Source organism: Carassius auratus, chromosome 26 (genome assembly GCF_003368295.1).
Source record: "Carassius auratus strain Wakin chromosome 26, ASM336829v1, whole genome shotgun sequence".
Classification (NCBI taxonomy): Eukaryota; Metazoa; Chordata; class Actinopteri; order Cypriniformes; family Cyprinidae; genus Carassius; species Carassius auratus.
This window is the reverse complement of record NC_039268.1, coordinates 909,073-920,000: the sequence shown is the minus strand read 5'-3', so window position 1 is coordinate 920,000 and position 10,928 is coordinate 909,073. Positions and strand designations below refer to the sequence as shown.

The 10,928-nt window shown below is 40.1% G+C and overlaps 1 long non-coding RNA gene across 1 annotated transcript; it reads left to right on the top strand.

The window, feature by feature from the left end:
- Positions 1-5,793: 5,793 nt before the first annotated feature.
- LOC113044744 (uncharacterized) lies at positions 5,794-6,671 on the top strand. Its single transcript, XR_003275907.1, has 3 exons — positions 5,794-5,932; positions 6,062-6,063; positions 6,126-6,671. It is a non-coding gene; the product is annotated as an uncharacterized LOC113044744 (long non-coding RNA).
- The last annotated feature ends 4,257 nt before the right edge of the window (positions 6,672-10,928 follow it).

The window sequence follows — 10,928 nt, the reverse complement described above, 5'->3', positions numbered from 1 at the left end:
TGTGTGTGTGTGTGTGTGTGTGTGTGTGAGGGTTGTTCGAGTCCAGACATGAAAAGGAATTCTTTCATCATTGCTAATCTGCAAACATAAACATTAGAGCATCCACACAGTCTGTGAATCTTTCTCTTGTGCTTCGGGTCCTCCACCCTGTGGATTGTGGTTAGGGATGTGGGAGCTCGTGTTTGTAAGTGTGCGTGAGTAGCTCCAACTGTTTGTTTATGCTTCCCAGAGTCATTGTAAGTGCACAGATCGATATCCGGAAGGTCTTGGAGGAGACACAAGTATTTGTCGGGAGTCAGGGAACGCAAAGTGCACGGCTGTACAGGAATGCTTGATGTCGGTCAATGATTTTAAATGTGTTTTTTGTGTGTGTGTGTGTTCTCAGGAGAACATTTCATTGCTCAGGTGAAATAGTCAAGTGTCCGAATGAGTGCATCAGAAAGCAAATATAATGCAAAATAATGATTGTTTCCAAATCATTTTCATACTCGCCGTAAGATAAATTATCAGTAGAAAACAGAAAATTAGGTATTTACATTTTCTTTAATCCTAAAAAACAACACAATTCAATGCATAGCATAATTCAGAATCAACTGCTTTACACTATTCTTAAAGTGCCCCCCCTTGTCTGCCATTGGTCAGATAAATAGATAGCCACGCCCAAAAATAACACTATTGGCAGAGTCAGTGCCGTAATATCTGTAAATCCGTGTAGTGCTGCAAATGGCATATAATCTACACACATTGTTTTGCACAAAATTCTTTAGGATAATTAAAAATAGCCACAACTTCAATATGAATTTTAAAGTCACAATGAAGTCAGAAGTCTAGTGCATGTGACATCAGTGGTTCAAACGTAATGTTATGGTCCACATTAATACTTTTTGTGAACAAAGAAAACAAAAATAACTTTATTCAATGGTTTCGTCATGCATCAAATGTATTGTGGTACTCTCGTGAATGTGCGGTGAACACTGACACTGAAGAGAAGAAATTATTGAATAATGTTGTTATTTTTGCTTTTTTCGCACACATAAAAGTATCTGAACCACTGATGTCACATGGACTATTTTAACAATGTCTTTACTACATTTCTGCTCCTTAAACGTGTCAGTTGCATTGCTGTCTATGCAGGTTCAGAAAGCTCTCGGATTTCATCAAAAATATCATAATTTGTGTTCCGAAGATGAACAAAGGTCTAATGGGTTTGAAACAACACAAGGGTGAGTAATTAATGACAGAATATTCACTTTTGGGTGAACTATCCCTTTAAGACTGCAAATACTGGGTACAGAAAATTCAGCTTTGTCTTAACTGAAATAAATCAATTTAATTAAAAAAATATATTTCTATATATCAAAACAATGTTTTAAAATAATATTTATAATAATATTTCCTGATATATATTTTTTTTACTGTACTTCTAATCAAATAGACATGATCATGGGAGACTTCTTTCAAAAACATAAACCCAAATGTTTGAACGGTATAGTGACAAAATACATAAAAATATTTAGATAAAAATATTCTTTGGAAACAAGTTATAATAGAACATGCAGTGTTGCTTCCCAAGTAAATATGTCCTGCTGTGTAAAGATTTTTCAATACTTTAACTGGGAAATCAGGCATGAAGACTAGTGTTTTGCAATGTATGTGCGGATCTTTGTGTGTATACGCGTGCAGAGGTTAAGGCCTGTGTCTACAGGTTTATGACTCCGCACAGATTAGCCGGAGACAGACATTCGAATTCTGAAAATAACCGACAATTAGTCATATTTTCATGTCTAGCTCACTATTCGCTAATCATGTATAAAATCACCATAATTGGGTTTAGGCAGCAAGTGCGGTGGAAGCGCATTACTAGCCACACATTAATAGTCTCTCACTGCTCGAGTGGAAACTATCCATGAAGAATTATCCCTCCCTGAATGAGTTTTAAATGCACAAACTGAAGTGAAATGTTGTTGCACTGGCCTCAAAGATTATCTTGGATGCCCGAAACTTTCCATTTTGTTCCCCAATGCCTTTTCCTCAGACAGTTCTGCTGCGAAGAAGCCAGACTGGGTTTTTTGGAGCATTTAAGAGATAAACCCAGTCGGTTTATGCCAATGTACCACCATAATCCAGTTTTCAGTCCCTCTTCCTTTTCGGGCCCCTACTCGGTGGTCTCCGTCGTTCAGCTGCGTATCTGTGACAGATTAGACCAGATCAACCTGGATTACCTTCACCACATCAAGCCCCCCGACACATGACCATGAACCAAGCCCATATTTCCATCTATCTGGCACATGTATGCAGTTTTTAAAACGGCAAACGGAGATGCTTCCTCAAACTACAGGACAAAAGAAAGTCAAGTGGCACGTGGGATATAGAATGAGAGATCGAGCGAAGGTTTGGTGGTGGAAGAAGGGAGATAATCCTGTTTCGTATGGATTGTACGTGAGACCCTTTTTCACCGTGGTTATCGCCCCCCAAGAGTTTTGCTGAGACTACAGGACGAAGGCTGCAGTTTAGCGCGCTAATCCATCCCGAGCTGGGGCATTAAATCTGTCCCTCTATTCACACTTGCCTCTCCAAAGCCACTGTGTACAACATACTGAGCCCTGCGCTATGTCATCTGCTGACTGCAGTGTTTAACTCCATTATGAGGGAGTATAATCTCGGCCACACAGTGAACATTCACTAAGGTCTTTACCTCATAATCCAGGCCTAGAGATGTGAGCACGGGATGTTTGGGAAGTCATATTCTGTGTTGTTTTAGGCTTTTTGTCATCTGAAGTTGAACATTGTAACTTATTATTTAATTTTTTGGGTAAAATAAAGTCTTTGTGAAATAGAAATATATAATAAGTTATCCTCTGAGGGAAATTTGACCTGAAATAGGATTTAAAAAAAACAAAACAAGAGACGTCTGATTTAACCTCCTTTGTTCCCAGTTCCATCTCAATGCAGAGCTCCCTCAAGCGGAGGACTGTGGAGTAGCATCTACAAAGGAGAAAATAATCACTAATTGATAATCTGCTGTTATGAAATGTGCTTAATGTCCTTACATGCACACATATACCATGTTTGCTGTCTTTGCTGTGATGCTGCTTTCAAAAAATCAGTATTTTATAAAGCAGTGTATAAGGTGACTTGATATATAAGTCTTTAAAGGGATAACCATTTGCACACCCTCATGCCATTCCAAACCTATATGCATTTCTGTCTTCTGCAGAACCCAAAATAAAAATGTTGGTGTCCGAGCAGTTTTATTTTTTATCTATACAATGGAAGTCAATGGGAACCGACACAGTTCAGAATGTCTACTTTAATGCTCCACAGAAGAAAATCATACAGGTTTGGAACAATTCTTTTCATTTTTGGGTCAACTATGCATTTTAATGTAGATAAAGGCAACAGAAAGTAATCAGTACTATACTGTAATATTCATCTTAGCCAATCAAAACCATTGAATGAATTATCAAAATATGTGGCTAAAAGTTGCCACATAGCAAAAACTATTTCTTTCCTCCCATGGCCGACCATATGACCTGAGCTCAATCTCAATGATGCCTATGATCTATCATCTATGAATAAGTGATGAATGGACTATGGTCCCACAGGTAGAGTGGTGAACTCTTTATCAGACCCCCAGCTCTCGATCTGAAGCTACTGCGGCATCAGCTTCAAAGATAACTGAGCTGGAACCAAGGGATGATGCTTTACTTTCAGCATGTATTTATGAATATAGATATCAGGTCAAAGGTTTAAACATCTTAAGGAGTTTTTCCTGTGCCACGGTCTCTGGTTTGCTCACTGGTGCGCTCTATTCACTGTAAAGCTGTGTTGGAGCAATTTTACAGAAAGTGTCAAATAAAAATTGAAAATCGAAAGATAGGTCAGTCATTACCTACCAACCAAGTTGGGTCAAAATGTTTGATTAGGACCCACGTGGAAACATACCAGGGAACACTGTTGTGGTCAATCTTGTAAACAACTTACATTTACGTATTTGCTATACATTTTTTTCAATTAAAAATTTCCGTGCAAAAATAAAGCAATAACATAATGATAAATAAACAAAGCAAGTTTTTGAACACTAACTTAACAGAAAGAGGAATGATATTTCATGATTTTGATTTATGTGCGGCAATTTAACAGTTAAACAAAGCAGCATTGTTTACTTACAAATGCTGTTCAGATGTCAGTAAGACTTTTATTTTAAGATTTCATACTTTTGTTCAGCAGTGATGCATTCACTACATCAAATGTCAAAATAAAGAAAAATAGATTTCTATTCCACACAAATGATGTTTATTTTGAAAAAAAAAGTGTTTCCACAAAATATAAATATATATATTAAGCAACTGCTTCTAACATTGATAAAAATAAGAAAAAAAAATCTTAAACACCAAATTTGCTAATTAGTATGATTTCATTATAGGTCTTAACAACCCCAAAGGCCAAACTTTTGAATGGTAGTATCTATTTTTAACTAAAACATCTCATATATAAATGCCACCTGATGTTGCGTCAAAACATTTGAGAAGGACCCACCTGGAGAAATCTTTGCTGGATCCAGTGTGGGTGTCTTCGGGACCCCTTGGAGCAGACACAAAGACGGGCCGGGGCTTACCGACGCCACAACAACGGTGCAGCCTCATTGTTTTCTGCTCTTTTCATCTCGACTCACTCTCTCAAAAATATTTAGAGGATTGCTCTGAATAACACGAAGTACTGAGAAACACTCGCTCTGTATATTGTTGAAAGGAACTCTGTCTGCAGAACTTTTCTTCAAAGTCTATTTTGTTGTGTTATATTTAGCCCTTTATTTTTTTGTTCCTGATGTATTTGCATTGCGAAACACAATATGAAGGATATCACATTGTTCCAGAGACTCAGGTTGGAGATTGGCGGCCATCTGTCCATTTATTTTTCATGCTTATCAGGATTTGAACATGCTGAGATATTAAATTAAAGCTGAATAATAACATAAAACAAAGCTTTCGCTACTTCTTAATTGCAGAATTAACATTTCTGAAGTGCTTAGAAGGTTTGCTACATAACCTTTCTTAAAGGGATAGTTTAATCAGTCATTATTTATTCACCCTCATCTCATTTCCAATCTGTATGGCTTTTTTGTCAGCTGTGGAACACTGTATTTGTTTTTACAATGAACATTAAAGGGCCCAAAGCAACACTGGACCCCATTGACTTTCTTTGTATGGACAAAAGAAAGCACAGTAAACACTGATAAACTTTCAAAATATCTTTTTGGTTTGGAAAGACCAGAGAAAATAACAGAATTCTCACTTTTGGGTGGACTATCCCTTTAAGGCTCTGGAATTGAAGTGTTATTGTATATAACAAAACGAAACGATAGCTTTAACTAAGTTATAAAATACTCAAAGATAGAGAAGTGCTGTGATCAGTGACAGCCATCTGGGCACATTTGGGTAGGGTGTACGCTCCCTGTTATCTGTTCAAATGCATGTTCCTTGGGACGCTGCATTGATTAGGCCCTGAGGGGGCCCTGTAGTGCTGCTCCGTCACAGGAGCCAAATGACTGACAGCTCTAATGAAGTGTATAATCATCAGGGCAGAAGCGTCAAAGCTGCCAAAACTTCAATCGCTCTACGTGATGACCAAAGAGTCTGTTCACTCTTCTGCGGATGCTCCAAAGTAAGTTAATGCCCCATGGGAACACATGACCCTGTCCCATCTTGGAACATTATTCATGCAGTCTTTTGGTGCAAACCTTGTGATTAGATGGCAGTGGATTGGGTGATGTAACTATATATATATATATGTAGAAAATCCTGCTGTGATCTGATTGGCTGACTGTGTCTTGATAAAGAGCACCTGTGGCCCTTACTAATTATGTTTCAGTCTCCTTTTGTTTGAACCAAAAGCTGTTGTTCAGACATGGCTTGTGTGGAATCGTTGCGTTGTTGATTATGTAAGTTTCCTTCTTGATTTGTTTTAGTTTAAATGATTGTGTTTGATATGATATTGAATTCTAGTTATGTTTAGTAGCTCTTTAATGTTATACTCATTTGATTGTTAAAGCTGATTTCAGATGTATGATTTAAGGTTTGCTATTGTGTTTGTATTTTATTAATGGTTTTGTTTATGGGTTTTAGAAACCAACAATTACCATCAATGCCATCTGTGAAATGTCTACTCCTATATGTCAGCACAAATAAACTGGGAAAAGTACTTGATGACTGAATGAGTTTTAATGGACCCACCATTCCAGTAGCAACAGCCAAATCAGCCTAAATTTCTACATGGTCCTTCGAGCCGGAGAGGCAACTGGAATGGAGACTGAGGATGACTGTGTGAAACCTAAACGTTCATCAAGGATTGTAAAACCTCCAAGATGGCACGAAGATTATATGATGACTCCGTTAAATCCTTCAATGCATCCAGCTGGACAATTGGCACACCAGCCAGAAGATTTGAGCCATTTGGTTGCATCACAGGGAGCTTCCATTACTGCTACTCAAAATGAGGTGAAGTCTTTGTCTGAGGAGATTAAACAAATGAAAGGAATGTTGTTGGATGTGGGACACATGATGAAGGATATGCAAAGGAAAAGAAGTTCTTCATTTTCTACTGGTTCTGAATGCAGTTCTATTCAAGCATCCCCTGGTCATATCCCCATACAAGCAAACCAGCAAGATGAGATCCAGCAAAAGGAGATGAACGCCAGAGATTCGATTGTGGATGAGTTGAGTGAATGTATGCGACGACATCAAACCAAGCAGGATAATGTGCTTTCTACACCATCAAAAGTTCAGAGACAAAATACTTTGCCCCCATCTCAGTATGTGCCATCTACCTCCTCAATGCCTACTTCCTCAGCAGTCACCACTAGAGGGCCATCAGAGAGACAACACCAGCATCTTTCTGATCCATGTTCGCCTACTAGGCTCTCAGTTCCACTCCCAGATAACCTCAGGCCACCTTTAATGCATCCAAATGTAATGGGTGAAGGCTTAACTCAGCAACAACGTAATGGTCTTTCATCTTCAGTCAGTCATCATCAAATGAATCCCAGTTTTTATCCCAGTGATCAACAAGTAGGAAGGGACCAAAGCCTTTGGCCACTTGATCAAATGCAGGGAAATGCATTCTGTATGGCTGGTCACCAGTGGATGCCTCCAAGTTGGCCAACTTTCCCTCCAAATGGAGGATTTTAAGGCCTCCATATCTACCTGATTATTCGTATCCAGTATTATATCCAGCTCATATCCAGAATGTTCTGCCAGTTCCTTCAAGGGTTGCAACATTGCCTACTAGAGATTTATCAGCTGGATTTACTTATGCTTCTCTTGGTCATTCACATCAAACTTCTTTAGAACAGCAGACAACTAGTACTGTACCGCAGCAAGATAATCCTTCTATTATGTCTCATCAGAATCCTTTGATACCCAGAGTTATAACCACTGCATCAGCACCTCTGGAGCAGGGGCATGCAAAGAGATGTAAATCCAATAACTGCATTATCCCCAATTGGAATGCAAATGATGGTCCCTAACCAGCATATGTCTATTCATTCACCCGTGAATTGTGCCCCACGCAAGTATGACAGCTCTACATCCCTCCAGGTCGGCCCGTATTGAAAGACTTTCATTTCCATATTTGAAGAGTGATGACCCCCATGAGTTTGCCATGCTGAATATGGCTTTAAAGAATTTGTTACCCTCAGAGGAAACTGAGCAATACAAGTATCATATTCTTCTTGATCATTTGAAGTTGGAGGCAGCTCGACTTCTGGCCTTGGCTTATGCCCATCATTCCCAGCCTTATACTACTGCCTTAAAAGCTCTTCAGAAAAGATATGGGCAACCTCACCAGTTGGTGCTGCGAGAGATTGCTACAATTAAGAACTTACCCGCTGTACGTTCAGGAGATTCTGGTGGATTCGGTGACTTTGCTGTACGAGTTCAAGCTCTTGTGGGAATGCTTCAATCCTGGGATCATAAAGAAGGAGCAAAGGAATTATCCTGTGCATCACATGTCCATCAGTTACTCAGTAAACTTCCAGCACATCAGGTTGCTAGTTTTGCAAAGATATGCCAAACCACCCGACCAGACCAGTCCTACAACTTGGTGAATTTTTCAGTTTGGTTAGAAGAAGAATCAGATTGTCAGAATCTAGCTACCCAAGTGTTTGAACAGTCTAAAGGTATGAAAAAGTATCCGGTAAGAGAAGCAAGGCCTACCAAGTCCCAATATCACACAGCTACATTTCTTCATGGCATAAGTCAAGAAGTTGATCCAACTCAAAAAAGGAACTCTGAAACTGCAAACCACGAAATTCTGCGACACGGCAAGAAGGAGGGCCTTAAACCGTCATGTGCAAGCTGTGGCAGTAATGATCATCATCTCAGTCATTGTCCTGAATTTCAGAGCTTCGATACGGCAGCCAAACGGAAATGGATTATTGACAATAATCGTTGTTGGAGATGTGGTTGGGCCCATAGATCATCTAAGTGTGACTTAAGAGGAAAATGTCCATTGTGTCAAGATCGTCACTTAGGAGTACTGCATGAAGTAAATGTTCGCAAACCAGATTCTAGGATATTTTATTTGAGCCGATCAAGTGGTCCGAACTCTGTTCTTCTGAAAATTGTGAGGGTAGTTCTGAGCCACAAAGGAAAGACTCTGGAGACGTATGCTATCCTAGATGATGGTTCTGAGAGAACTATGCTCATGTCTTCTGCAGCAGAGAGTTTAGGTCTTCATGGGGCGGCAGAATCATTGGTTCTTCGAACCATTCGACAAGACACAGAGAAAATTGAAGGTGCAACGGTTTCTTTTACCATATCTCCATCTTCTCACAAGCAAAGTAAATACCAGATACAAGGTGCATTTACTGCTCAAATGATTGACTTACCTGAACAAACTTATCCTGTGCAAGTCCTACAGAGACGCTACCAACATCTAAGAGGCCTCCCTCTGGAGGAGTTTCAGAGAGTTAAACCTTTGTTACTAGTGGGATCTGATCATCCTCACCTTCTTTGCTCCAAAGAGCGAGTACGTTTTGGTCCTCCTGGAAGTCCAGCTGCTTTGCATACTCGACTGGGATGGGTACTACATGGACCTACTTCCTTGGGTGAGAAGACTAATTCCAAGGCTCAGTGTTTCTTCCAGGCATCTCTCTCCATGGATCAGTTGCATAAAGATGTGGAGAAGTTATGGCAAGTTGACGTAATTCCTTTCTCTCAGAATCCAAAGCATGCTCTGCGGTCTAAACAAGATAAGAAAGCTCTCAAATGTCTAGACGAGAAAACAAAGCTAGAAGAAATGAACGGAATCAAAAGATATGCGACTCCTTTACTTCGAGTTGAGAATGCACCAGTCCTTAAAGCATCTCAAGAGGCAGTAATGCCGGCTTTGCGTCGAATGGAGAGACATCTAGCTAAGGATCCAGCACAGGCAGCTATTTATGAGAAAGAGATTCAGAAGCTCATTGAAGCTGGATATGTCAAGAAACTAAAGTTAAATGAGATTAATCTCAGTGACGAATCTTGGTATATTCCCCACCATCTTGTAGAACATAATGGCAAGCATCGTGTGGTATTTAATTGTTCCTATCAGTATCACGGAGAGAGTTTAAATGCCTATTTGTTACCTGGACCGGTTCTAGGCCCTACCTTGATTGGAGTTTTACTTCGGTTTAGAGAACATCAAGTTGCGATAAGTGGAGACATTAGATCAATGTTCCATCAAGTTGGTCTCCTGGCTTCTGATTCTCCTTTGCTACGTTTTTTTGTGGCGAAACATGAGAAGAAATGATCCAGTTGATGTCTATGAATGGCAGGTCTTGCCTTTTGGTGCTACATGTAGCCCTTGTTGTGCCATATATGCTCTCCAGAAATGTGTTCAGAATCTTCCAGTCGAATTTCAAGATGTTCAGTCTTCTGTCTTGCATTCCTTTTATGTGGATAATTGCCTACAAAGTTTTCCAACTACTGAAGAGGCCAAGGAGATGCTTATGAAATTGCGTTCTTCCTTGGCTGAAGGAGGTTTTGAGATTCGACAATGGGCCAGTAACCATGTCTCTGTGACTGACCACTTACCAGCCGAAGCTCGTTCAGTAGAGACCAACCTGGGGTTAAGTCATGACTGCACAGATCCATGCGAGGGAACTCTTGGATTAAGTTGGCATTGCTTGCAGGATACTTTGAGCTATAAGCACCGTCTAGTGGAGTATACTGTCCTAACTTTGCGAGTGATATATCGTATACTTGCTCGCCAGTATGACCCTCTGGGTTTTATCATTCCATTCACGACACGTGCTAAAGTTCTTCTGCAACAATTATGGATGAAACCTAACAGAGGATGGGATAATCCAGATATCCCGGAGGGAATCAAGGCAGCTTGGAAGGCATGGGAAGGAGAGTTGCCAGATTTGGTAAAGCTCCAAGTACCTCGATGGTATGGTCCAAGAACGAATTGGGAAGATCCAGTCATCAGAGAGCTTCACATATTCTGCGATGCATCCGAAAAGGCCTATGGTTCAGTCTCCTATTTGCGTCTGGTAAACGGAAATGGTGAGATATCTATATCTCTGGTTATGGCTCGTTCAAGGGTAGCACCAAAGAAGACCATTTCTATTCCTCGTTTGGAACTATGTGCTGCTCTGACCGGGGCTCAGCTGGCGAACCTGTTGCAAAAGGAACTCACCTTGGATGTTGAAAGGGTGACACTTTGGTCTGATTCCACAACTGTGTTGACCTGGATCCAGTCCGAATCCTGCCGGTACAAGATCTTTGTGGCAAACCGCATTACGGAGATTCTTGAGTATACTAGACCGGATCACTGGAGATATGTTGACACTGTAAGTAATCCAGTAGATGACATCACTCGAGGCAAGAGACTTGATCAATTGTCTGCAACCAGTTCTTGGTTTCAAGGACCACCTTTTCTATATT